General features: G+C 52.5%; 1 long non-coding RNA gene across 4 annotated transcripts; it reads left to right on the forward strand.

Moving 5' to 3' along the window:
• Positions 1-20: 20 nt before the first annotated feature.
• On the forward strand, positions 21-10,990 carry LOC123288939 (uncharacterized). Of its 4 annotated transcripts, none has more exons than XR_006532578.2 (4): positions 21-327; positions 3,252-3,497; positions 3,922-4,090; positions 10,508-10,990. It is a non-coding gene; the product is annotated as an uncharacterized lncRNA (long non-coding RNA). The 4 variants fall into 4 exon arrangements; XR_011502518.1 differs by having other exon boundaries at positions 39-327; positions 3,922-8,145; positions 10,175-10,990; XR_011502517.1 differs by having other exon boundaries at positions 54-327; positions 7,907-10,990.
• Positions 10,991-24,548: the final 13,558 nt, after the last annotated feature.

A 24,548-nucleotide genomic window follows, 5' to 3' on the forward strand; every position in this document is an offset into this window, starting at 1 on the left:
TCCCTCCTCCGTGCCAGGCGCGCGTGACGCACAGTGCAGGCGCCGGACGGCATTAAGGAGCGACGCTGGGGTGGTGCGGCGAAAGACGTTCGACGGTTGGGTGTTGTGCTCCGTACGCTTTTGAGTGCTCGGGGCTGGGCGATGGCTGCAGACCGCGTGTCCAGCTCCGGTTTCTGTCGCTGGGCGAAGCGGCCCGGCAGGGGTCCTGACCGGAGGACAGGGCAACGCGGACACCGGAAAGCACCCCGCCCGGGCGGCGGTCGAGACTGTGTCGCGGCACGTGGTAGGGACCGGTGAATACCGGTGGATGACATACCCTGCAGTAAGGTGAGCGCCGTGACTCAAGGGACACGGGGCGTGTGAGAGGGCAAAGACGGCGGGGTGAGGCCAGGGTCAGCTGCACAGGAGATGGCACCGGAGGTGTGGGGATTGCCTTGGCTTGAGCGCTGACCACAGGCGGCCGTCGCTTGGGACGTGCGTGTCATGTCCTGTGCGTGTAAAATACACTCAGAAATTGAAAGGTTTAGTACGAAATAAGGAATGAAGATGTTAATGCTTTTTAATATTGACTACATGGTGGAATATTTTGGATATATTGGGTTCAATAAAATATATTGCTAAAGTTATTTTCACACTCCTTTTAAATTTTTTTTAACGTGGCTACCGGAATATGTAGAATTACATATGTGGTTTGCTTTATAACTCTGTTGTCCGTTTACCGAAGACTGACGTCAGGGACTGGCATTTCAGACTGAATCTCCATTATAACTTTGGGAGCTCCTTGACACACCTCTGCAAATTCTCTTTGGAAACAAAAGTTTGATTATATTCTTTGACCAAAGTTTTTCCATGCCTCCTCACTTACTGGTGATAAGTAAATTGACTTAGTACTTGCTATATGCAACGTATTGCACTAGGTACTTTGTATGCATCATCTCCATTGAATGTCAGCCATCCCTCAGTAAAGACTACCCCGTTCTCGCTGAGCAGAGTAAGTGGCTCTCAGCTCTCATGACATTGGGTTTCAGATCCTCCCTTATAACAGCAGAGCTTTCCACAGCTCCTTGTACCCACCCTGCAACATCTACCCGACTGCATTTTGATTATATCTGTCTTCACACATGGATTGTAAGATACTGCAGTTGGGATCCATGTCTTCTGCCTCCACACCTGACAAAGTAAGCTCTCTATAATTTGTTAAATGGGTGACAAACATAGCAACTCTCCAGGGATCTGCTATTGTCACAGGAAATCCCCCCTGCAATCTCAAAGGATATTTGGTGATCCCTGGTGACTGGCACAACCTCAGTAGATCTTCAGGGCTCCTTTGCTGCATAGCCTTATGAACTCTCCTGGAATCCTGTCCTTACATGACCTTAGGGAATCTCCAGAGGTCTCTGGATAAAGCCTTAGTGGATCCTTAGGGACCCCTTCCTCACATATCCTCAGGAGGTCTCCTGGGATCCTCTCCTAGGTCCCAGGGATCTCTTCCGATATACAGCCCCAAGGCATCCCCAGAGATCCTCCTCAGAGATGCGTTCCTAACAGCCTCAGGGATTCCCTACAGCCGGCAATGGGGACTTTGGGGGTTCTCCCCAGCTCAGTCTGGCTTATTGCAAGCATCAGTGACTGAGGTGACAGCAGGACTAAGATGATGGAAATAGAAAGAATTTACAAAGGAAAAATTGACAACAGTTAGTGCCTGGTTGGCTGTGATTATAACATCGTAGGTTTGGTTGCTCCCTATAATGTACTATCTACCGTCTCTTAGGGGACAGAGTGAGACTGAGACTAAGATTGATTTGAAGGCTTCAAGACTGGCCAAGCAAAGGATTACTAGTACCACTGAGAGAAGCATGAAATCAAAGAGTGAGCCTGTTTGCAGCCTAGGTTTATGATTGGTTTAGGACATACTGGGTTTGAGGTCACACGTATGAAGCCTCAGCCAACCACTAAGTTAGAAGACATATTAGTCTCTAGGTGAGGACATGGGGTCAGACAGGGAGACAGACCAGGGCGAAGTCACAAACCGGTGGTTAGCAATAGGTCAGTGTCATAGGCAACTTAATCCAAAAAGAAAGCCAAGATGGAGGGGGCTGGCCCCGTGGCCGAGTGGTTAAGTTCGCGCGCTCCGCTGCAGGCGGCCCAGTGTTTCGTTGGTTCGAATCCTGGGCGCGGACATGGCACTGCTCATCAAGCCACGCTGAGGCGGCATCCCACATGCCACAACTAGGTGGACCCACAACGAAGAATATACAACTATGTACCGGGGGGCTTTGCGGAGAAAAAGGAAAAAAATTAAATCTTTAAAAAAAAAAAAAAGAAAGCCAAGATGGAGACAGTCTCCAGAAATGGATTTTGGCCAGGGGGTTGGTAGAGATGGGATGTGGAAGGAGTGTCTAGTAGAAAGCCGGGTGTGAAAGCCAACATACTGCGGACATAGAGTCAGAATGGGACCTGCCCAGGAATGAAACAGGAGAGATGCATGAACACGAGTGGAGCCTTTTTTATTCATTTGTGCAACAAATAATTACTGAGCTGCAAACGTTGAGGTGTGCCTTCACTAAGATTTAAGCTGATAGAAATTAAAACCAAGGACGTACCATTTCACATTTAACAGATGAGCAAAAAAATTTGTCAGTGCCAAAATTGGCAAGGATGTGGATTTGTGAGCAGTGCAGAACTCTGATTCACTGCTGATGGGAGTGTAAACTGATTCAATAACTTTGGACTGCCATTTAGCAGTTTCTAGTAGTTAAAGATGCATACACCCAACAACCCAACAGTTCCACCCTAGAGCAACTTGCCTGTGTGCAAAGACAGGAATGTTCTTTGCAACATTGATCCTAGTCAGAGGAGGAAGTGATTAAATGTCATCTACCAGAGAAGTGGTAAATTACACATAATTATCCAATAGAATGCTGTAGGGTAACGAATAAATTAGTTACACATATCAACGTAAATGAATTTCACTCTGTTGAGTAAAATAAAGTTGAATATGAATGCACATGATATGACACCATTTAGTTCCTTTCTTTAAGTGAAAGAACGCTAACAGCTGAATTCAGGAGAGCAGTTTGCCACTGGGTGTTGTAGGTGGGGACTTTGATCAGTCAGGAATTCACAGGGCTTCAGTTGTGTTCTGCTTTATTTATTAAGGCAGATGGAGTGTATTCATGTGTTTGTTATATTTTTTGTGACTCTGTATGTGTATAAAAGGATTTGTAATACATAAAAGTATAATTTTGCAGCTCTTAACTCTGTTATACAGTGAGCTACTTCAAACTCTTGTTGGAAAAGGCAAACAGAAATGATGCGACAATGAGTGAAGAGTGTTCACTGAGAGGCTTGGAGGAGTCAGGACAACTGATAAGATTTGTGAGTGTTGTTGAAGGCTGAGTAGGTGTGACAGGACAAATGCACGGAGTCTGTCCAGGTAGAAGGAACATCATTGCTGCAGCAAGGAGACAAGAGAAAAACCGAGTGCTGGGTGACAGGTGAGTACTTAGCATGGCTAGATTTGTGATGCAGGTTGGGTTCCCCGGGATACGGAGGGTGAGACAGATACTTGCGTGCAGATGGCTTATTGGGGAAGAGAGGCTGAACTGTGATAGGCTGCGATGGAGCGTCAGGCTAACCCAAGGCTTGGCCCTCCCACGTCTTGAATTGAGACAAACAGGTGGAGCCCCTATACTGCTGCATAGACCACAGGTGAATGTGGGCTGACCCCTACGAGGGGCACATAATTTTGGGAGAGGAAGTGCCCTTCAGCCGAGGGCAGTTCCCAAGGAGGGACAGGTCTCTGAGCCATCAGCAGCCAGCACTCCCTGCACCTGAGGGAAATGAGAGCCTTGGTCCCCACGGGGGAATCTGGGCAGCATGCTGCAGCAGCTACTGCAGTCCCCCCTTTGCATCACTCAGGTCCACTGGCTTCACAGTCCACCCATCTGGGAAGAACAGCGCCAGGATTCTGGTTGGTCGCTTTTCTGGGGAAGCTTACAAGAGGAAGGTTGACGTGATCTTAGAGCCGCAGCGTTATTCCCGTCGTAGACTCCCTCCCTCCGGTCGCACCGTTATGCTGCTGTTCTGGGTGAGTTACCTGGTCGAGTGACCCAGACTCTCATCCTAGAAGCTTCAGAGCCCCTGGTCATGTGCCCTTCTCAGGCCATGGCAGCTCTCCTCGTCCACATACCATTGAAATGGGGCAGAGACACACCAGTGGTTCGAGTAGGTGCCGAAAGTGTTCTCCCCGCCCCGGCTCTGCGGTGGCCTCCCTGCCTCCTCTGGTGGCCCAGGGGAGGCTCCTTTCCTTGCCTGTTTGTCTCTTGGCACAAGGAGCCTTCAGGAAGCAGCATAGCTGAAAGTTTAGTGAGCCTCTTCCTGGAAGTGTTCCCCCTCTGGGATGCTGACCTCTGGAAGAGGCCAGAACTGTGAAGACAGGAAACAAACTCCCCTGAGAGTGATGACGAGCAGGGCCACTCCTGTTCCCACCCCTTGCTTCCCACACCCTGTCTTTACTCAGAGTAGACACAGCACCATGCAAGCTATACACTGCATCCTGAGGGATGGCACCCTTCCATCAGAGGTTGTCAACTCTGAGCTGAAGCAGTTTCATTCTGTTGGGCTGGCAGCTCCTGGGTGGTGTGGTATATGTTACAGGACCAGCAGCTCCAGGGGCATGGGCTCACTTCCTCCACTTCCTTTACTGTAAAGTGGCTCCCTCAGGCCAAGGCAAGGCTCTCCTGTGGATGGATCGAACTCTGAAACCGACACAAACAACACATGTCAGTGATTCACTGGCTCCTATCACTTCCACTCACATCCCACATGACCACATGTGAAGGATGCTGGGAAGTATAGCCTTTGGCTGGGCATCCGTACTTCCCTGAGTACTGTTAAAGAAGAATGGAGGGATAGATGTTGGTGGACAACAGCAGTTTCTGAGAGGGATGCCTGGGGCAAGGGGGTCCTAAGTGTCACCTGGAACTCAGAAAGTGGAGCCTCCCTGCCCGCCTCCCAGCTCCCGTTCCACCTCTCCCCACACCTCTGCGTAGTGCACAGGCCTCATCTTAATGCGGCATTCTCCTCCTCCTGCCCAAACCCTCCAGGAATCCCCATCGCCCTCTGCGGAGAGCTCAAGCTCCTCAGCTTGCTGCAAAAGGACCTTTGTGTGTGAGCCTGTCTGCCTTCTCTCCCCTCTTTCCGCTCACTAATCTCACTTTCCAGCCAAACCAAACATCAGGGTGGAAAAGGCCCCAGCTGCCTCTGTGGACAGGAAACAGGAACAAAAATGACAACACTGACAGGAGGAAGGAAGAGGGACATGCGTGCTGAGCAAGTGCCCAGCCCCCGTGCACTGCAGGTCACCCCTTCAGTCACCCCCAGTGCTTAGGCTTATGCACCCACCGTGTGTTGTCCCCCCTCCCTCCCCTCCGCCTTTCACCTTCTCAGATGGCCCTCCTGCGTGGAATGCCCCACCCCCTCCCACAGGGAGCCAGCCAAGGTCTCATTCAGACTGAAGCCAGTGCATCTGGGTGATGTGGTACTCTCTCTCTTGGGGTCAGATGTAGCCTCTCATGGTCAGATGACCTCAAATGAGTTATCCACTTAGCATTAAAAACTCCTGCTTTAAAGAGGGAAAGGAAACAGATCCCAGTACAGAATGACCCATAGCATATGCTGTGTTCTGCTGGACCAGAGGAGAGCGGGAAGATGCCCTCCTGGTCCCTTCGTCAGCACACACCACTCTGGTCCATGGAGGATGTCCTTTGTCCCTGTCCTCCACTGCCACTTCTGAGATGGGACTGGGGAGGATGTCCTTTCTGGAAGCTGCAGGACTATAGCAGCTCAATTCTGATGCATGAGGCTGGAGGTCTGGGAGTTATCCTGGGGGCTAAGCTGTTGTCACCCAGTTCTGGGATTTCTTTAGCAATACAGCTACTCTGAAATCTTAGTAAGCTACAGTCAGTTTGTCTCTGCTCAAGTCTGGGGCCTAGGAGCCAGAGTCAAAAACCTTACCTGGTGGGTAGAATTTAAACTAGAAATGTCTGTCTCCTGGAGTAGGGCACGGTATTCTGCCTGATCATCCCCGTCTGTCCTTAGTCCTTAGTCTGATGGCCTCTCCTGGGAGAACATCGCAAACAATAGCCTCGGGGTGCGATACCAGTTATGTGCTTCCTGCTGCAGACTGCATCCCAGCTGTGCCACAGAAAGAGGGCATGTCCCCTTTGTTGGGAGTCATGCGTCTGGGAGGTGCCTGAGACAAGCCTGGGACAGGGGCTGGGCTGGGAATCCGCCTGGCTCCCACTCCAGGCTTCTTTCCTGCTACATCACCGGCCTACCTGCTGAGCTTTCATAGCCTTAGCTTGGGGGAAGGCTCTGTTCTCTTTGCCTCTGCCAAGTACCAGACTTGGATTTTCAGCCATCTTGGAGGGGCAGAAAAGGCTCTCTCTGAGCCAAGCTGTATTTTTCTGACGTCTCTGTATTCATGTGGGCCAATTTCAGGCTTATGGTGTCTCAGTGTCCCTCACAGGACCTTGCTGAGTGAGCTGCCACAGCTGCACACTCTGGAGGCTCCCTTTGTCTTTCCTGGGGCTGCAGTCTCAACAGGCAGGCACCTAGCAGCACCCGTCAGGAAAGAGGTGGCAGTTACATTTGTATCAGTCTCCCAGTGCTACTGTAACAAATTACCCCAAACTCAGTGGTCAGAAACAACACAAGTTTTTCTCTGACAGTTCTAAAGGCTAAAAGTTCAAAGTCAGCTTCACTGGACTAAAGTCAAGGTGTGGGCAGGGATGTGATCCTTCCAGAAGCTTCAGGGGAGAATCTGCTTCCTTGCCTTTCCAACTTCTAGCGGCCACCCACATTCTTTGGCTTGCAGCCCCTTCCTCCATCTTGAAAGTGCATCACTCCAACCTCTGCCTCTGTCATCACATCATCTTCTCCTCTCACCCTAACTCCTCCCGGATCCTTCCTACAAGGACCAGGTAATCCAGGATAATCTTCCTATCTCAGGGCCCTTAACTCAGTCACACCTGTAAGCTCCCATTTGCCATATAAGGTAACAATCCCAGTTTCCAGGGAGTAAGTAGAACGTGGAGATCTTTGGGGGCCATTATTCAGCCAACCACAATAATTCGTGATATAGCAAAGGTTCCCAATTTCCCCCTATGAGAAACCGGGGTCCTCCCTGCCCCCTTCCCTCACTCAATCCAGCTATTTCTAGAGTTTAGAGTCTGCCCCTAACAACATCCCATTTCCTGGTACTAAATTCTGCACAAGTTAGGATGTTGGTCTTGGTTTGTGTAGCTGAACAAGTCCAGGGGTGACTGCGAGTTTGGATACAGGCAGACAACTGCTAGACAATGACCCGAGGTGACTGGATGCCTCTGTTGGCCCACTTGGATCATGTGCCTGCCTCCGAACCAACCACTGTGGCCAGGAAATGCCACACCACATGGGCACTGAGCATGCCCCTTTGTGCTGGGCATGGAATTCGATTCTTCCAATTCTGTGGTTGCTACCCAGCAAAGGAGGGATGGCATGGACACTGGGGAGGAACCCCGATGTCCACTACATCGCCAAGGGCAGCAGCCACGCCAAGAAAAACTCATAGGTTTGACGACCTAAAATGTTAGCATGTTTGTCCATTTTTTTTTAATTCGACAAAATAATATGTACCCTGCCTCACACAAGATTAGTATATGGAGATCTTGTAAATAAGGCAGTAAAAGACCCAACAGGAAACAGTCTGATTTTTTAAACTAAGTATATATATGAAATGTTTGATTAAATAGATCAAAAGACATTCAAAGAAGAAATACAACTGGTAAATGAGCAAATAAAAATGGGACTTTGCTAGCAATTTTTTGGAATAGAAAGTAAATGAAATACTACTTATCCATAGAACAGCAAAGATGAGAAAGGATGATGTTGGTGACGGTGCCAGGAAACAGACACAGTGACAGGAGAATGTGAACTGGCGTCGTGTTTGTGAAGTGTGGTTGATGGGGTGGATCACAAGCCCTGTGCACAGGCCTACACTCCAGCCTCCAGTTTCTCTCCCAGGAATTACCCTGAGGAAATACTGGGCAAATGAACAAAGATGCGCATCCACGGGTGCTCTCTCTGACATCACTGAGAAGGGTAAGGGTTGGAAACAGGCTAAATGTCCAACTATAAAGGAAATGGGTTAAATGAACTTTGGGAGAAGCAATGTAACACAACACAACCCTTGAAAATAACATCGATCTTCATTGTTTTCTAACAAAGAAGTTGATCACAGGACGTTGTTTAGTGGAAAAGACAGGTGACAGCTTTTGTTGGAAAAAGTTTACATATTGTCAACAATCCAGAAATAGCAAAATTAAAGCCACCAAATCAGTAAATAGTATTTAGTAAGAGTTTATTGGGCATATAAGAACAGTTCCTGGGGCCAGCCCGGTGGCGCAGCAGTTAAGTTCTCACGTTCCGCTGCTCAGCGGCCCAGGGTTCGCTGGTTTGGATCCCGTGTACGGACATGGCACCACTTGGCAAAAGCCGTGCTTTGGTAGGTGTCCCACATATAAAGTAGAGGAAGATGGGCATGGATGTTAGCTCAGGGCCAGTCTTCCTCGGCAAAAAGAGGAGGATTGGCAGTAGTTAGCTCAGGGCTAATCTTCCTCAAAACAAAAAGAAAGAAAAGAATAGTTCCTGTACTGGGAGCTTCCAAACTCAAAGACGGATGTGAAGCTCAGGGGCGTGAAGTCACAGGACGGCTTATACAGTGGGAACGAGGAAGTCCTTAACCTTTACAATAATTGTTACTGAACAATGAAGGTCTCCACATGGCGGGGAATTGGTTGGAAGTGATTATCTCATACCATTGTTAGGAAGATGACTTAAGTTTCTTTTCTGATTGTCAGAGGCATTTACAAGAAATAACCTGAGTTTTCACTTATGTTCATGAAATAAACTAGATTTAGTTTTTCTTACATGGCTTAAATGGTTTAGTCTGCTCAAGGAATTCTCAAGTCTCCGTTCTGTATTTAATTTTAACAATATAGAACTAGAAGAAAAATTCTAGAAGGCCATGGCATCAGTTAAGATGTTCCCAGATGAAGAAATCATATAATTCAACTGATTTAAACAATAAAGGAGATTTATTGGCTCAGTGCCTGAAAAGTCCAAGTATGAGAAAGGCTTTTTTTTTTTGTTCTCCCTAAAGCCCCCCAGTACCTAGTTTTATATTCTAGCTGTAGTTGAGCTATGTGGGCCGCCACCTCAGCATGGCTTGATGAGTGGTGCCATGGCCATGCCTGGGATCCGAACCCGTGAAACCTTGGGCCGCTGAAGCAAAAGATGTGAACTTAACCACTCGGCCATGGGGCCGGCCCCGAGAGGGGCCTTTGACATCGTTCAGTCCAGGCTGGAGATCTATTTCTCCACGTGGTTCTTGATTCTCTCCCCTTTTGCATGGAGACTTGGTTTCCCTCCTAGTCACAGCATGGCCGCCAGCAGCCTCCAGGGCCGCAGTCTTCCTTATTCACACCCAGGTGAGTTAGAGTTTTGCTTCCCAGAGCTTCACTCTGATGGGGCCGTCCCTGAACCAGTCGCAGTGGCCAGGAAGTGCCCCGCACTGCCTGCTTTAGACCTAGATGGCTCGCTCTCCCTAGAGCACTTTGTGAAGGAGGGGAGCCTTGCTCTGCTTGGCTGAGGCCAGTTTGGGCCCACCCCCGGAGCAGGGCACGGGGTCAGCCCCTCCCAGACTCCATGACCTCTGCAACATGGGGTGTGGGTGAGATGGGTGACCGTATTGAAGTCCACCACCGGAAGGCGCCACAAAGCTGACAGTAGTTGCCTCTGGGTGGAGGGAGGGCAGCAGGTTATTTGTTGGGGAGATTTCCTATGTTAAGAGACTCAGACATCTCTCTCTAAGCTCACCTTCCACTGAATTAGCTGACCAACTTTACTCCAATAAATTCCCTCCTCGCTGATTCCAGCCACACCTCTTACGAACTTCAATGAAGTTTCATAGTTTCTTCCCACGAGTCTTTCCCATTCCTTGCTAGCTTTCTTCCTGTGTGTCTTATGTAAGTGGGATTTGCATATTTTTGCTCATACCCAGCCCTCACCCCCATGAGATAATCTCTTTTTAGTTCTGATAGTTTGTCATTTTTTTTTCTTATTAAAAAAGGTTAAATTTGTTTAATGTAAAGAGAAGTAAGAAGACTGAGATGGTGGATCATGGAGGGCCTTGCCTCATAAATCAGAGCAGGAGTTACCGGTGGACTTGAGTGATGAGGGTGACATGAGCAGCCAGGTGACTTAGAGAGGGCCCTCTGACAGCGGACGGCCCCCTGAGACTGCCTGCCCAGCAGCTGTACCCCTCCTCCTTGGGTCCCCTCATCCCCACCCACAAGTAACTTATGGGTTGCCATGTTCTCTCAAGACTCTGCCCCGTGACCACAGTCATCCCAAGCGGCAGAAGGTGTCTGGCCTCATCGGGGTTGATGATTTTCTCCCCCAGGATGGCTTCAGGATGAGACCGTGGGCAGCAGGTGGAAAAACAGAAAAATAGCAACGATGGCTTTCAAGACCCTGGATCCAGTTGTTCCTGAGCCCAGCTGTCCCCCCTCCACTGCACGGAGTCCACCGCTCTCAAGGCAGTGGCCTGGGGACAGTGACATTCTGGGCAGGAGGAGAGCCTGAGATCAATGCTGGACATCCTCAGAGGGGCTCCGCTGTGAGACAGGACATGTGAGAACTGCTCTCTGAACCAGTGGCCACAGGTGGTTCGTTGGGTATGGGGAAAAAGAGAGTCCAATTTCCCTTTACGTCTGTCTTTTAGCTAGACAAGGGAAGAAATTAGATTTTGCCAAAATTTAGCATGTGAGTATTGATAGAGGTACGTGGTGTGATTTGTAAATAAGTATCCACATATTAGGATTCATGTCCAAGATTTCTTTTACTGATAGGCATGGAAAATAAAGAAGACCCTGGTGTGAAGTACTCTTTATTTCTACTCAGTGTTTTATCTCCAGGCGTAAGTATTGTCCCCTATTTCTGCTAAACTGCAGAATGCCGCCTCTGCCCTCTCGCCTGGCCTGCTGTCCGGCTCTGCTCATGCAGGTTGTTCCAGCAAATGGCCATGTCCACACATTAGACCTAGAGCTACTCACTGTCTCTGAAAAGGTACAGTCTGGCAGGCCATTCCCAAAACCCGGTCTGCGCCCAGTCTCGCCCCATGTGGCTGCTCAGAACAGGTTTGCTGGATTGTATTCACGGTTACAAAGTTTTCCTCAATGCCCAAGGTACTATTTGTGAAGGCTGGCGTCCTGCGTTGTGCTCCTCCATCTCAACCTTGAGGAGGGCAGAAGCTGGAAGACGCAGAGGGGCTGATAGATGCTTCCTCCTGGTTCCGAGGGTGGGCTGGGGTGAACGTTACACTCCAGAAGCTTTGATCCCATCAGGTACACGGGGAGGAAAGGCAGCCGGAAGCCCAGGAACTGTGACTGCCAGAGCTGAGAGGAGAAGCACCCAGACAGGCACAGAACACACTCTCTTCAGTGCTCAGCACACAACAAGACTCCCATCAGCATTACTTGCTCTTTACAGCCCAGTTGCTCAGTGAACTGAACAAAAATTAAAGCCCGGAATCTGGTCTTTGTCTGCCCCACTCCGTGACTATAGCAACAAGGCCCAAGGCAGGTGGATGCACCCTGGGGTCTGCACTGGCCACTCCTTGTCATCCTCCCTCTTCCTGGATGACCTGCACGTGTGACTGGTTCTGCCAAAGGAGGACAGTGGCAGCCCAACCAGGTCTCCCTGGGACATGGCAGGGGAGCAGGGACAAGCCTTTCTGGGGGAGTTAGGCTCCTAGGAATGTATCTGAAGGCAGCCCCTGCCCAAGGGACCAGGACCCAGGGCACAGCCACTGTGAGGTGACCCTGTGGCACCAGCCAAGGGACTTCCACCATGCCTCAGCCCCTCCATCACTGGGTGACCCAGGGCAGGGCTGGGCAGGGTGCAGGCTGGGCCTACAGTAGAGAAGAGCACTGGGACAGCCTCTGTGCGGGCACTCCCCTGGCCACCTGCGAGAGCGGACTCAGTCCTTCCCTGCTCTCTCCTTGCTTCCCGCGTCCTTCTCCCTGCACACGTGGTCCCCAGGTCTCCTCGCCCCCAGCCCACATGGATTTCCACGACTCTGGATCCTTCCCAGATACCAGGAGGCTCCGCCCGGAAGCTACTTCCCTCACTGCAGCATCGGCTAGTCATCTCTAGATGGCGCAGGGTGAAGCAGGGCTGCCCGCATGCCAGAAATAAGCCTCGTCCAGACTTAATAAACACGTAAGGCAGCTTGGAGTGGTGCCTGGTCAGTAGGAACGCATCCATGTTTGAAATGAGATGCCTGGAGAGAGTTCCAGGAGCCCTGTGGGAGCCGGGCCTCAGGATGCCTGCACGGAAGCCCTCCAGGTCTTTCTAGGTCCAGCAGCTTGCTCTGTGCCCCTGGCATGAATGCAGTGGGGAGCCCACGACTAGACACCCCCAGCCCTGAACATCAACAAGTCCTGGCCAGCAGGGGCAGAAGCCCAGGCCAGCCAAGGAGGCAGAGAGGGGATCTCCGGCAGGGGTCCATGATACCAGGCACCCTTCCAAACACGGAGCTGCCAGCACCCACTGGGCTCCCAATGCTGTCTTTGACAACTCCTCTGTGTCGCTCTTGGCTTGTATTCAAATTCCTCCAGCAGGCTGCGTCTGCCCACCAGCTCCTCACTCTTGTCCCCACCACTCTAGCTGTGAGGGTTTCCTGTAGGTGACAACCTCCTACCCCACCTGTAGGCCACTTCGTCAGTAGAAGCAGGCTGGGCATTCAGAACATGCTTGTCAAGTGAACTGGATAGAAGTGACCAGAAGGAAATGGAGACATGGAGAGCTAGGGCCACCCTGTCCCCGCGCGAGAGGCCTGGAACCCTTTCACCCCTTCCTGGACTTTGCCCAAGCTCTGCTGCCCAGAGGGCGACTGGCAGTGGTGGGATTTACTATCAGGGGACCTCTTGCTCCCAACTGGGCCACGTGGTTTATAAATACCAGCGGCCTGTCTGGAAGTGTCTCCACTTGGGAAGGTCCAGGGCCCAAACGTATTATTCCCCGTGCAGGATGTGCCTTGGTAGGATATGGAAGGAAGGGAGGGGTGAAGTGGCCTGAGCAGGTTCCAGCCCATCTCTGGGCCTCGCCTTCCCTGTCTGTAAGATGGGGTCATAATCCCATCCTGCCTGCCTCACAGGGTTCTTCTAAAGATCAAGGGAGCAGGAGGGGAGAAGGGGAGAGGTGGGGAGAGGAAAAGAGGAAGGAGGGAGGGAGACTGAAGGGGGCTTTCTCTCATTTCAACCCTCAGTGAGCTGCTGACACCCGACGGAGGGCTACCCTCGTGGGCTCCCAGCCCAGTTCACTCCAGGTGCTGTCAGACCTGGCTGTGGCCCAGCTGTGGCCCCATGTCCCAGCATCCGTGGCTCTCGGGCTCCAGGCCAAGGCCAGGGGCACTGAGCACCTGTTGACCTGGCCGAGTGCGTGCCGCGCCCTCCCTGACCTGCATTCCTCCTTTCCTCGGTCACTCCTGTCAGCCACTGACCCCCGAAACTCCTCTCCATGGCTGCCTGCTTTGACCACACCCAGCATCCCACCAACTGGCCAGGCGTCCTGTGGCTTCGGGAGCTGAAATGAGCCTGAGTCATCACACCCACAAGCCAGCCAGGGAGCATGGACATGGGGCTTGGGGACTGTTGGGGACTGTTGGAGACTGAAGGGTTCAGGGAAATCGGAAAGAGGAACTGGGCTCTGTTTCCCCAGCACAGGACGATGTCTGAGCCTCCCATGAGCTCGCCACCCAGGGAGGCAGTGCCGGTCTCCTGGAGCCCTGCCCCCAGGGCCCTAGCACCTCACTTGCTGGATGCCCAGAGGCACCCAGAATTCCCTCGGCTCCTCTCCCCTCATCTCCCATGCATCTCCCTGAATCATGGGCATTGTATCGCCCACTGTAAACCTGGGAACAACACCAGGTGCAGCCAGAGAGCTGGCCAGGGTCAGGTGGCCCCAACTCTGTGTGACCTGCGCAGAGCCCAGCCCCTCTCTGGGCCTCACCTTCCCCACCTGGAAATGGGGTGATAACCACCATCCCGTGTATCTCACAGGGTTCTTCTAAAGATCGAATGAGGCAATACACAGGAAATTGCTTTGATGAGATGCCAGCCTGCACTAATGTCAGGGGCTGTCATTTTAATTAGTTTGGAGGCCAGGGTTACTCTGCACTCAACTCTGCTAATTTCTCCTCCCCCAAGAGGAACCTGGGCCTGCCTCGGGTTGGGACCCCCAGCACACAGAGATGCTCCATGAATACTTGAGAAATCAGTCTACTCTCCACTGGAGCCCCTCCCTCTTCTCAATAGAACACACAGCACAGACCAGCGGTCCTCTCTGGCTACAACCAGGCCTGCAGCTCACCCGGAATTCCTGCCCCAGCTATGGGGGGACTGCCAGCCCTGACTTGGAGGCCGTTTGCCCCCGGTGCAGAGGTGGCAGCCTGCAAAGAAGCATCCTTTAAATGTCTTCCTACGGGTCTGAGTCCACACTGTGACTCATGGGCATGCTAGCATCAGCCTGTTTCCTCACTGGGAGAGGAGGATAACGAGGGTGAATTCTTTTCTGCGGGAGTTTCAGCAGGAGACAAAGCAAGCTCTGTGTACCTGGAGACTGAGCCCTTCCCCCTTGCTGCTCCCAGGGAAGCCACAAAGTGCACAGAGACAACAGCATGCAGACGGCCGGGAGCTGCAGAGAGCCACGGCCGGTGGCCGCCTGAGATCCGTCTCTTCTGCACCTGCACTTTGCAGATGGGCAAGCTGAGGCCTAGAAACCAGCAATATATTTAAGGCCAAGCTGGATTTAGCCCCAGCTCCCCTGACGCCCCAGGTGGTGTGTTCCCATGCCTCCTTCACTCTCAACAGGAAGCAGCCCCCAGAGGGAGGAAGGACAGGGGACAGAGGGAGAGGTGCAGTTTGAGAGGGCAGCCACCTCAGAAGGAGGACGGGGGTACGAATGAAGGGCTGGCCTCTCTCAGGCTTTTCTCTTACCCTTGGTTCTTGGGCCTTGCAGGACCTGCAAGGGCAGAAGATCAGAAGGGCGGTCCCGGGAAAGCCCACTGCACTTCCTGACCTCTCGAGCACAGGGACACCCGCTTGCCTGGGCCCTGACCACGGAGACTCCAGCTTCCCCTGAGTGTCAGGGGCCATTACGGTGGAAAAGCACAGTCGAGGCCCTGGCAGCCTCCTGCAACCTCCATATTTACTCTCAAGGGAAGCGGGGCCCAAAAGGCAATGGGAATGGCCCAAGGTCACCTGGCTGGCCAGTGGAGCAGCCAGGACCAGAAGATGTCCCTCAGCACCCAGCTGCCCATGTGTCCAAGAGGGCAGAGTTCTGAGTGGACACAGAAGCAGAGACTGGCTCACAGCAGCAGGGACAGGGTCAAGGCTCTGTGCCCAGCCCAGTCCCCAGTGTCTACCCGTCAGCCGGCCTCTAGGGCCCAGCAGTGATCAGGTGGCCCCCAGGCCAAGGTGCAGAGCAGGTTCAGGGCTGGACCCTCAACCCTAGATGAGACAGAGAGTGAGGCAGGACCCCACTGTGTCTTGCTGGGCAGTGTGAGGACCACCTGTGTCCAGACCACCTAGGGAGTGCTGGTTTTCACCCCCACCCAGCCCCCAACCCGCTGAATCAGGGTCTCTGGGGTCTGTGCCTCCCCTGCCCCACATGTTCTCACCCTGGGCCTGTGGACAAGCAAGAGGTAAAGCTGGATATGTCCCCAGGGGTGGGGGCATCCTCATGACCCCGCCCACCAGTGGAGGAACATTGCGGTGGAATTTTCCATGACCCGTGACCGTCTACAGGGAGGCAGTGGCCAATTTCCTGGCCCCTGGCTCACAAGCAGCTGCTAATTGGCGCTGTCTGTTCTATTTCTGCTCCAGGCCTAAATGAGGTCACCACCCAGTGCCGCCCTGAGGCGAGCCCAGCCTGGAGGGCCTGGCTGCCCAGCAACATGGCTGGGGAAGGCTGCGAAACCTGGATCAGGACAGCCTAGGGGGACCGCCTGTCTGAAATGGACAGATTTGCCAGGATGAGGGACTTTAAGTGCCCAAACCAGGAAGTCCCAGGCAGGGGGGAGGAGTTGGTCACCCAGGACAGCTGGGACCATCCTGGTGTGCCTGCCCTGTGGGGCGAGCTCCTGGCTGGGCGGGTTGTCGGCCGCTCTGAAGGCGAGAAAGGCTGGGGACCCTCGCAGTCATGGAAGCCCACTCCTCAGAAACTCCACCGGGGCCAGCCGCTCAGCACACCCAGGCTGGGCGCTCCACTCTGGCTGCATAGCGAGGCTGGGATCCCTGAGCCCCCAGGCTGGGACTTGCCGAGTATCTGTGACTGCTGCTCAGGATGTAGGCAACAGCAGCAGGAGTACTCCACAAGTGGCTTCTGAGAGTTTCTCCCAGAGCTGCCTCGGGCTCATCGCCTCCCCAAAGCCAGCCTCAGAAAAACATGACCCAAACTCCCCCTGAGCGAGCACCTGCTGTTCCCCACGCAGGTGGATACTTCGTGCTCCCTTGGACTTCACGAGCTAACACTTGTTGAGCCCTTACGACACTCAACACGCCACATGCTCTGATCAATGATGTCATCCAACCTTCACGACCCCCGCCCGGGACGTGGGTTTCAGTGTCTGAATTACAGAGGAAGAAGCCAAAGTAAAGGATCTGTCTAGGGCAGTGGTTCTCAGTGGGGGCGATTTTGCCCCCCTCCCCCAGGGGACATTTGGCAACGTCTGGAAACATTTTTGGTTGTCCCAACCGGGGGCTGCTGCTGGCCTCCAATGAGTACAGACCAGAGACACTACTGGACATCCTCCAGTGCACAGCACAGCCCCCACCACGAAGAACAATAGGCCCCTAAGGTCCTTAGTGCCAAGGTTCAGAAACCTCGGTCCAAGGCTCACAGCAACTCCCAGGCGGAGCCCAGATTTGAACCCGCTGCTCTCGGCCACTTTGCTGTACCTTCATTACTCTGGTTTGATATGTGCGAAAACTGAGGCTCAGACTCGCGAGGGCAAAGTCTCAGAGCCAGCAGAGGTGGAGCTGGGCTCCATGCAGCTGCCCCTCACTTGGGCTCTTCAGCCCTGCTCTCCTCCCGCATCCTCGTTGGGTCGTCTAGGTTTCCTTCGTGGGCTCCTCTTCAGCCTCCCTGCCCTTAAATGCTCGTGGGTGACCCTATAACTCTTCACCCAGCAGAGGTGCTTCTGAGAGTGGTAGGGACACCTGCTGCAATGGGGCAGGCATGGTAGGGATAGACTAGGACTGTCCCCAGTAACAAGGACACGGGGCCCCTGTCCAGGTCCCCTTTTCTCTTGCTCTGAGCAGATCCACACCCATCTGTTCACTGAGGAGTCTGGATATGACCTCCAGACCCATGCACACAGCTGTCTGCAGATGCCCCCCGTCAGGTACGCCCATCCACGTGACCCATATCAACACCACCACGTTACTTTCCACTTTTTTATCATGGCATCCTAGTGGGCATGAAGTGGTATCTCATTGTGGTTTTGATTTACATCTCGCTAATGACTAATGACATTGAGCATCTTTTCATGTGCTCATTGACCATTTGTAAATCTTCTTTGGAGAAATGTCAATATAGGTTTGATAACTCCTTGCCCATGGTACTTTATGTGGTGGCTGTCTCAATCCTGCCATGATTATTGTGGTCTTGTGGGAGCCTTTCTACAGAGTCCAGCATCAGAGACTGGCCATGGAGTTTTCTGGGGATGTGCCCCAACACAGCCTCCTGCTTGTGTGCTGTGCTCCCTCCCCTTCCAGTGGCAGACATCACCAATCTATCATGGCACTTGAAAGCCCAGAGATTTATCCGCCGGGCCCCACTGGATGTGCAGTTGGGTGGAGTGTCTGCCCTTGAGGGGTTCATTCATGAGGGGAGGGAAAAGAAATGAATGGACCTAACTTTTCAGGTGCTGACATAGAAGTCTACGCTGGGGACAGTGGGTCCCAAGGAGAGTGGGGTTAGTTCTACCCAGAGGGGACACAGAGGCCATAGCTGGGATTTGGAGGCTAGTAAATAACTCCCTTTCCATGTTCAGAACCAAGTGAGAGATGAGACACACAAGTCAAACACAGATCAAACTGTCAGCTTTATTACTGAAAAAGCTAAGCTGACCCACAACGAGATATCCCTTGACACTCACTAGGATGGCCATAATCAGAAAGATAGGTGATAACACATGTTGACGAGGATGTGCAGAAATGGGAATCCTTTAGCCCTGCAGGCGAGGATGTAAAATGATGCGGCCACTGTGGAAAACAGTCTGGTGGTTTCTCAAACAATTAAGCATTACCATATGACCCAGCAATTCCATGCCCAGGTATATACCCAAGAGAATTGACAACATGTGCACATAGAAACTTGTCCACGAATGTTCATAGCAGCATTATTCATAACAGCCAAAGAGTGGAAGCAACCCAAATGTCCATCAACTGATGAATTAATAAGTAAAATATGGTCTAGCCACACAATGGAATATTATTCAGCCATGAAAAAGAATGCAGTACTGATGCATGCTACAACATGGATGAATCTTGGAAACACTATGCAAGGTGAAAGAAGACAATCACAAAAGGTCACATATTATATGATTCCATTTATATGAAATATCTAGAATAGGCAAATTCGTAGAAACAGAAAGTAGATTAGTAGTTGCCTAGGGCTGAAGGGAGGGAGGGGTAAGGAGCGACTGCTAAAGGGTATGAGGTTTCTTTATGGGTGATGAAGATGTTCTAAAACTGATTAGCAAATATACTAATAACCAATGAACTGTGTGCTTTAAATGAGTGAATTGTATGATATGTGAATTATCTCTCAGTAAAGCTGTCATTATGAAAGCTAAGCTAGGCTGCAGGATGTGACTTAGTTATGCGGCCTGGCCAAGTCGCCACTACAAGAAACTCTCTCTGGCTCCTGTTACCCTGTTTCCCAGCTTAACCCAGACACTCCCCCACCCCTACCCAACCTGGGCCTCCAGCTCCCATGTAGTGACTGCTTGCTCCTGCTTCCAGAGTGAGCTCGCCCCCCTGGGCTTTGAGCCTGGGCCTCTGTACCTGGCGCTAAGGCTCCATTTTCAGCTCCTGTCTCTGCTGAATCTATTTGCATTTGTGTTCATTATTTTCTCCTTGCTTTTCTGGAAACTCTTCCTTTGTGATTTTGTTTCTGTGTTGTTTGGGGCAGATATACATACATACCACTGTTATGTATTCATCAATCTCTATCACTGAATAATGACCTTTTAAGTCTAGCTTAACTCCTGTGGTTTCAAGCCAGACGTCACAAATGGGCCGGTCTCTGATGCCTCTGGCCTGCATCCAGGCTTTGTTTTCCCACCAAATGTTACATATCTTGGATTGGAATTAGTTGCCAATATTTAAAAATCACAAGGTTTCCCCCCCCCCAAAAAAAGTAAGGGTTTCTGGCTTCTCTTGAAAGTTCCAAAAATCTGACGACAGCGGAGGGGCCCTGTCACCTTTTGACAAGTGGGTGCTGTCTGGTCTGCCTCAGTCCCCACTGTGTCCTAATGTCTATCCCAGTCAGTGTTTCTATATACAACCCATGATTTAAACTTCAAACTTTGTCTCAAATTAAAATTGCTCCATTGACTCTCCTATGCTTGCATTTCATTCACTCATTCAGCAAATATGTATTGAATAGCTACACTATGCCAGGCTCTGAATTGGTACCAGGGACACAAAAGTGGACAAGGCCTCTGGCCTCAGAGACCTCCCAGTCTGTATCTGTCGCCCCTCACGCCTCTTCACAGCCCCACTGCCCACCTTTACTCCAGCAGCTGCAGGGGGTCTCACCTCCCACACCAGGCTCAGCAGCGCTGGGGGCTGTCTTTCTGCTCCAGGCTTCTCTGACACCAGGCATGACTCAGCCCAGGGAAAAAACACCAGACCCTTGCAAACAAAAACCCAGGAAGTGCGATGGAGTTAACACCCTGGGGGGCAGGGAAGGGAGCCTGAGGATGAAAGCAGGGTGGACAGTCCTGAGGCTCAATCCTCAGGACTCCTGGAATCCCTCAGGATGGAGCACCAGTCACAGAGAGGACTGGCCAGCTCCATGACTTTCACTCTCCCCAGGCCCCTGCTGTGTTCCCTAGGGTCACCCCAAAAGAAGCTGCCTCCTGGCAAGCCTTGGTCTCAGGCTCCACTTTCGCTTCTGGAATGTCCCCAGGGGAGGAGGAGTCAGGCTAAGACGCAGTCTATTGGGAAAGGCAAAGGGGCAGACAATACGCAGTGACGAAGATGTCATCAGAAGTACTCTTGAGGGATGACGACAGTGGAGAAGGGAATAATCAGGAGGGTCTAGGAAGATGTCACTGAGATGTCGTCCTTCCAGCAAGATCTTAGACCAGAGAGCAGGTCACCAGCGGCCTCAAGGGGAGGAAGGGCATTGATATCCCCTGCTTTACCCTTTGCACAACTTTTTTTTGGAGGAAGATTAGCCCTCAGCTAACTACTGCCAATCCTCCTCTTTTTGCTGAGGAAGACTGGCCCTGAGCTAACATCCGTGCCCATCTTTCTCTACTTTATATGTGGGATGCCTACCACAGCATGGCTTGCCAAGCGGTGCCATGTCCACACCCGGGATCCGAACTGGCAAACCCCAGGCCGCCGAAGCAGAATGTGTGCACTTTACCGCTGCGCCACCGGGCCAGCCCCCTTTGCACACTTTTGTTCTCAGAGCAGTCTGGTCAGCAATATACATTTGAGATCTGTGTTAATCCACCCAAGACTCTTTGTCTTACCTTAGTAAACCAATCCAGAGTTATCATGAGTATATTTATATATTATATCCACGTAAACACTGGGAATCCAGCACAAACCCTGCCCTGGTGGAGCCCACATTCTGGCGTGGACGAGGTGCCTTCAGTGAACAAGCACAGAAACATCTAGGACAGCATCAGATGGTGATAAATGCTTTACAAAAAATAGTGTGATTAGGGGAGGGGGCACATGGGCAAGTTCCTCTCATTTGACATTTAAGCAGAGACTGGAGTGAAGGGAGATCTGAGGCCATGAAACCAGCTGAGGGTTGAGGATAGTGAGAATGTTCTGAGGAGTGGCACTGGCAAGTTCAAAGGCCCTGAGGTAGGTAGGATCCTGCTTGTTTGTTCAAGAAATATCAAGCAGACTGTTTGGTGGGAGAGCTGTGAGCAGGGAGCGGAGAAGAGGGAGGCAGACCAAGGAGAGCCCTGGGAGCAGAGGGGAGGGATGGGCTGTAATCTGGATTTCCATTTTATTTTTTTTATTTCATTTTTTAAAGATTTTCTTTTATTTTTTCCTTTTTCTCCCCAAAGCCCCTCAGTACATAGTTGTATATTCTTCGTTGTGGGTCCTTCTAGTTGTGGCATGTGGGACGCTGCCTCAGCGTGGTTTGATGAGCAGTGCCATGTCCGTGCCCAGGATTCGAACCAATGAAACACTGGGCCGCCTGCTGCGCAGCGCGCGAACTTAACCACTAGGCCACAGGGCCAGCCCCTGGATTTCCATTTTAAAAAGATCCCTTTGGCTGCTGAGTTTTGTTGGAACACACTTTCCTTCCTGGGTGTGTTTAATTATCTTTCTAACAGCCTAGATGCAATTTTAAACCTCAGCTCCCAGATCACAGCAGTTTCCTGTAAGGAGTTTTGGAGATAAGATGCAAGACTTGTGTATTTCCCTAAACCTGGATTGTCTGCCAAATCCCTTGTCACCTTCGCCCGGGGAATGGCAGTCTAGCCAGCAAATGACCCGGGGCGGGGGGGTCAGCTCCCCCCTCCGTGTAAACAAGGCTCCAACGGCCCTGGGAAGTCAGGGTGTCCGAGAACCGGTTTAAAGGGGTTCTTGATTTTCTTCTTTCTTTCCTGGTTTTTGCTCCTGTCTTTGGACTCGGCACTATATCCTTTGCTTGTGCTGCAGGACTCCTGGATTGAACACGGACTGTGTGTTCTTCCTCAAGATCATCTTTCCTCCAGAGGGTGTGATTTGATTTCCGTGGGTTTGTCTGAGGCAGGTTTTCTCTTTCTCCTCAAGGGGCACCGGCTCCAAATGAAGCCCCACCCCTGGCCCTCCATCCCTAGACCCCCTGCCTCCCTGCCGGGGACCCCCTCCCCTACCTCTGGCTGAATCAGACCTCCCGGCTTCTGGGCCTTTGCTATTTCCTCTCTAGCTTTTTATAGACCTCAGATATAGAAAGGCAAACAAAGATGCCGAGGAAGCCATCTAGCCTCCCCTTATCGGTCTGAAAATCATAGTTCACAGCTCTCCTGTGCAATCATCTCCTCCGCTATGTCCTCAGTAACCCTGGGCACAAGGTCAGGTTTTCCCCACCCTAACATCCCTCTCTGCCCAACCGGGGTGTGCAAAGGCCACTCGCCAGGCTCCATGCTGGGTCACAGATGTCACCCAGGTGGGGGTACGCCTCCCCCAGGCCATCGAGGCTGGACGTTGTAGCAGCACCCACCCTCTAAAAGGAGTCAAGGCCACATTGCATCAACCAGAAGTGGACACTTTATCACAGACCTTGGGGGAGACAGGCTCACACGAGGAAGGACCTTGGTACATGCCCTCCCACAGTCCTCTGAGCCAGAGCCTTAGCCGCCCCCTGCTCCCACCCTGCCCCCCGCCCCAGCAGCTCTGCACTCTAGGACTCACCCAGTGGTCCAGCTTTCCTCCAGCTACAGAGATGGGGCAGCACTACCCTTCCATCCTGAGCTGCCCCAGAGCTCACCCAAGAGGACTGAGCCTTTTCCCCAGGACCCTTAGCCAACAGCATCCCCAAGGAACAGCAGTTGGGTCTGCCCTCCGGGCCTACTGGCGGGCTCCCCAGTGGGAGAGGAAACCTAGCATGCAGCCGCCTGGATGGCCTGCTGGTGCGAGGGCAGCCTTCAGAGTCCCACCACCAGTTCCACCCCTTGCCACTGGATAATCCTGACTCAGGTCCCCAACCTCACTGGGACTGTGTCCTCACCTTGCAGGGTAGTATCACTTTAGGGTTAAACAAGCTAGTTCCAAGCTCAGTGACAGGCACACTGTTGTGCCCAACGGAGGCAGTCATGCCGGCAGGCCTGGGGAGCCCACAGGGTCCAGACCAAACCCGATTCTGGCCTTTGGGGCTGTCTCCTGCGTGTGGTGCTCCCCACGGCTCCCAGGTATGTGAGCAGCCCTGATCCTGGCCACCTGTGGTATTATTTTTAGCTAGTCCCACCTCACCTGCCCTTCCACCTCAGATCCACCCTCTGGCCTCTGCCCCCTGAGGGCCACCCTCCACCCCAGCCCAGGCTTGGGTTTTCCCAGGCGGGCAGCTCTGGCCTCCGGCCTCTGGCCTCCGGGAGTTGAGTCTGCGTGGGGGCAGCACTAACTTCCTGCAAGAGCAGGTCGGGCAGGACAGTCCTGCGTGCCCTCGAGGGCAGGACAGACCGGCCTCGCTGAGCGCCCAGGGGGCTGTGCCCACTGAGGGCGCAGGCTACAGCTTGTGCCAGTCTTCTGTTCTGACATTTCAGACTCTCCCACACTAGTGTGACGTTGGAGCTCCCAGCCACCTAATACCTTTGTGTGTAGCTTGAGCGGGTCAGGTTAGTTTTGTGGGTCTCAGTCTTTCCATCTGTACAATGGGGTAAGTAACTCCCATTTCCAGCAGTTACTGTCTGGGTCATGTGCCAATGTGGGGATGAGCATTTTGTAAATTATCAGCTTACTCTCCAAATGTTGGGGTCACTTTGGCCCCAGGGCATTTCTTTCAGGCAGTCGGCCTTGACCGCCAGGCAGGCGGTTGGAAGGCCCCTCCTCCAGGGGGAGGGCAGAGGGCGGAGGCCAGAGGGCATTCCCCATTCCCGGCAGCCAGCAGCTGCTGGCGCAGGTGTCCTCCCAACCCCACTCAGAAGTATTTTGATGTGAAATCAGTATTGCAGCCGGCTTCACGGGCAGGAGGCCTGGGAAGATAAGCAGGTGGCTGTCACAGTAAACAAGGCCAGGGGCTCCTGGCACAGAGGGAAACTAGGTCAGAGGCATGGAAGGGATAGTGCTAGAAGGTGCTGCCACAGAGGCTGTGGTGCCGGGTCCCTGTTGGTGGCCAGGAGGGAGCAGCGGGCCTCTGGACATGGATGACCCATTGGGTGGGACACTCATGGATTCTGGGTGGCAACGCTGTGGGCCAAAATGGGACTTCAGAGTCCGGGCAGCCCACATGTGAGGACCTGGGTAGGCACAATGCACGGTAGTGGGTGTTGGCCACTGCTGGGCATGATGTCCAGCCTAGATAAGCTGGCCAGACTCGGGCCACAGCCCAAGCCTGCAGAATGGACATGGGACAGGAGCAGGTGGCAGGGCAGGGCCTGCTGGACTGAGCCCCGGCTCTCTGGCTTAGCTGGCAGCCTGGACATATCTGGCCCGTGCAGAGGGCTAGAGTCAGCTGTGCACACGCCAGTGTCATTC

Source organism: Equus asinus, chromosome 4 (genome assembly GCF_041296235.1).
Source record: "Equus asinus isolate D_3611 breed Donkey chromosome 4, EquAss-T2T_v2, whole genome shotgun sequence".
Lineage (NCBI taxonomy): Eukaryota > Metazoa > Chordata > Mammalia > Perissodactyla > Equidae > Equus > Equus asinus.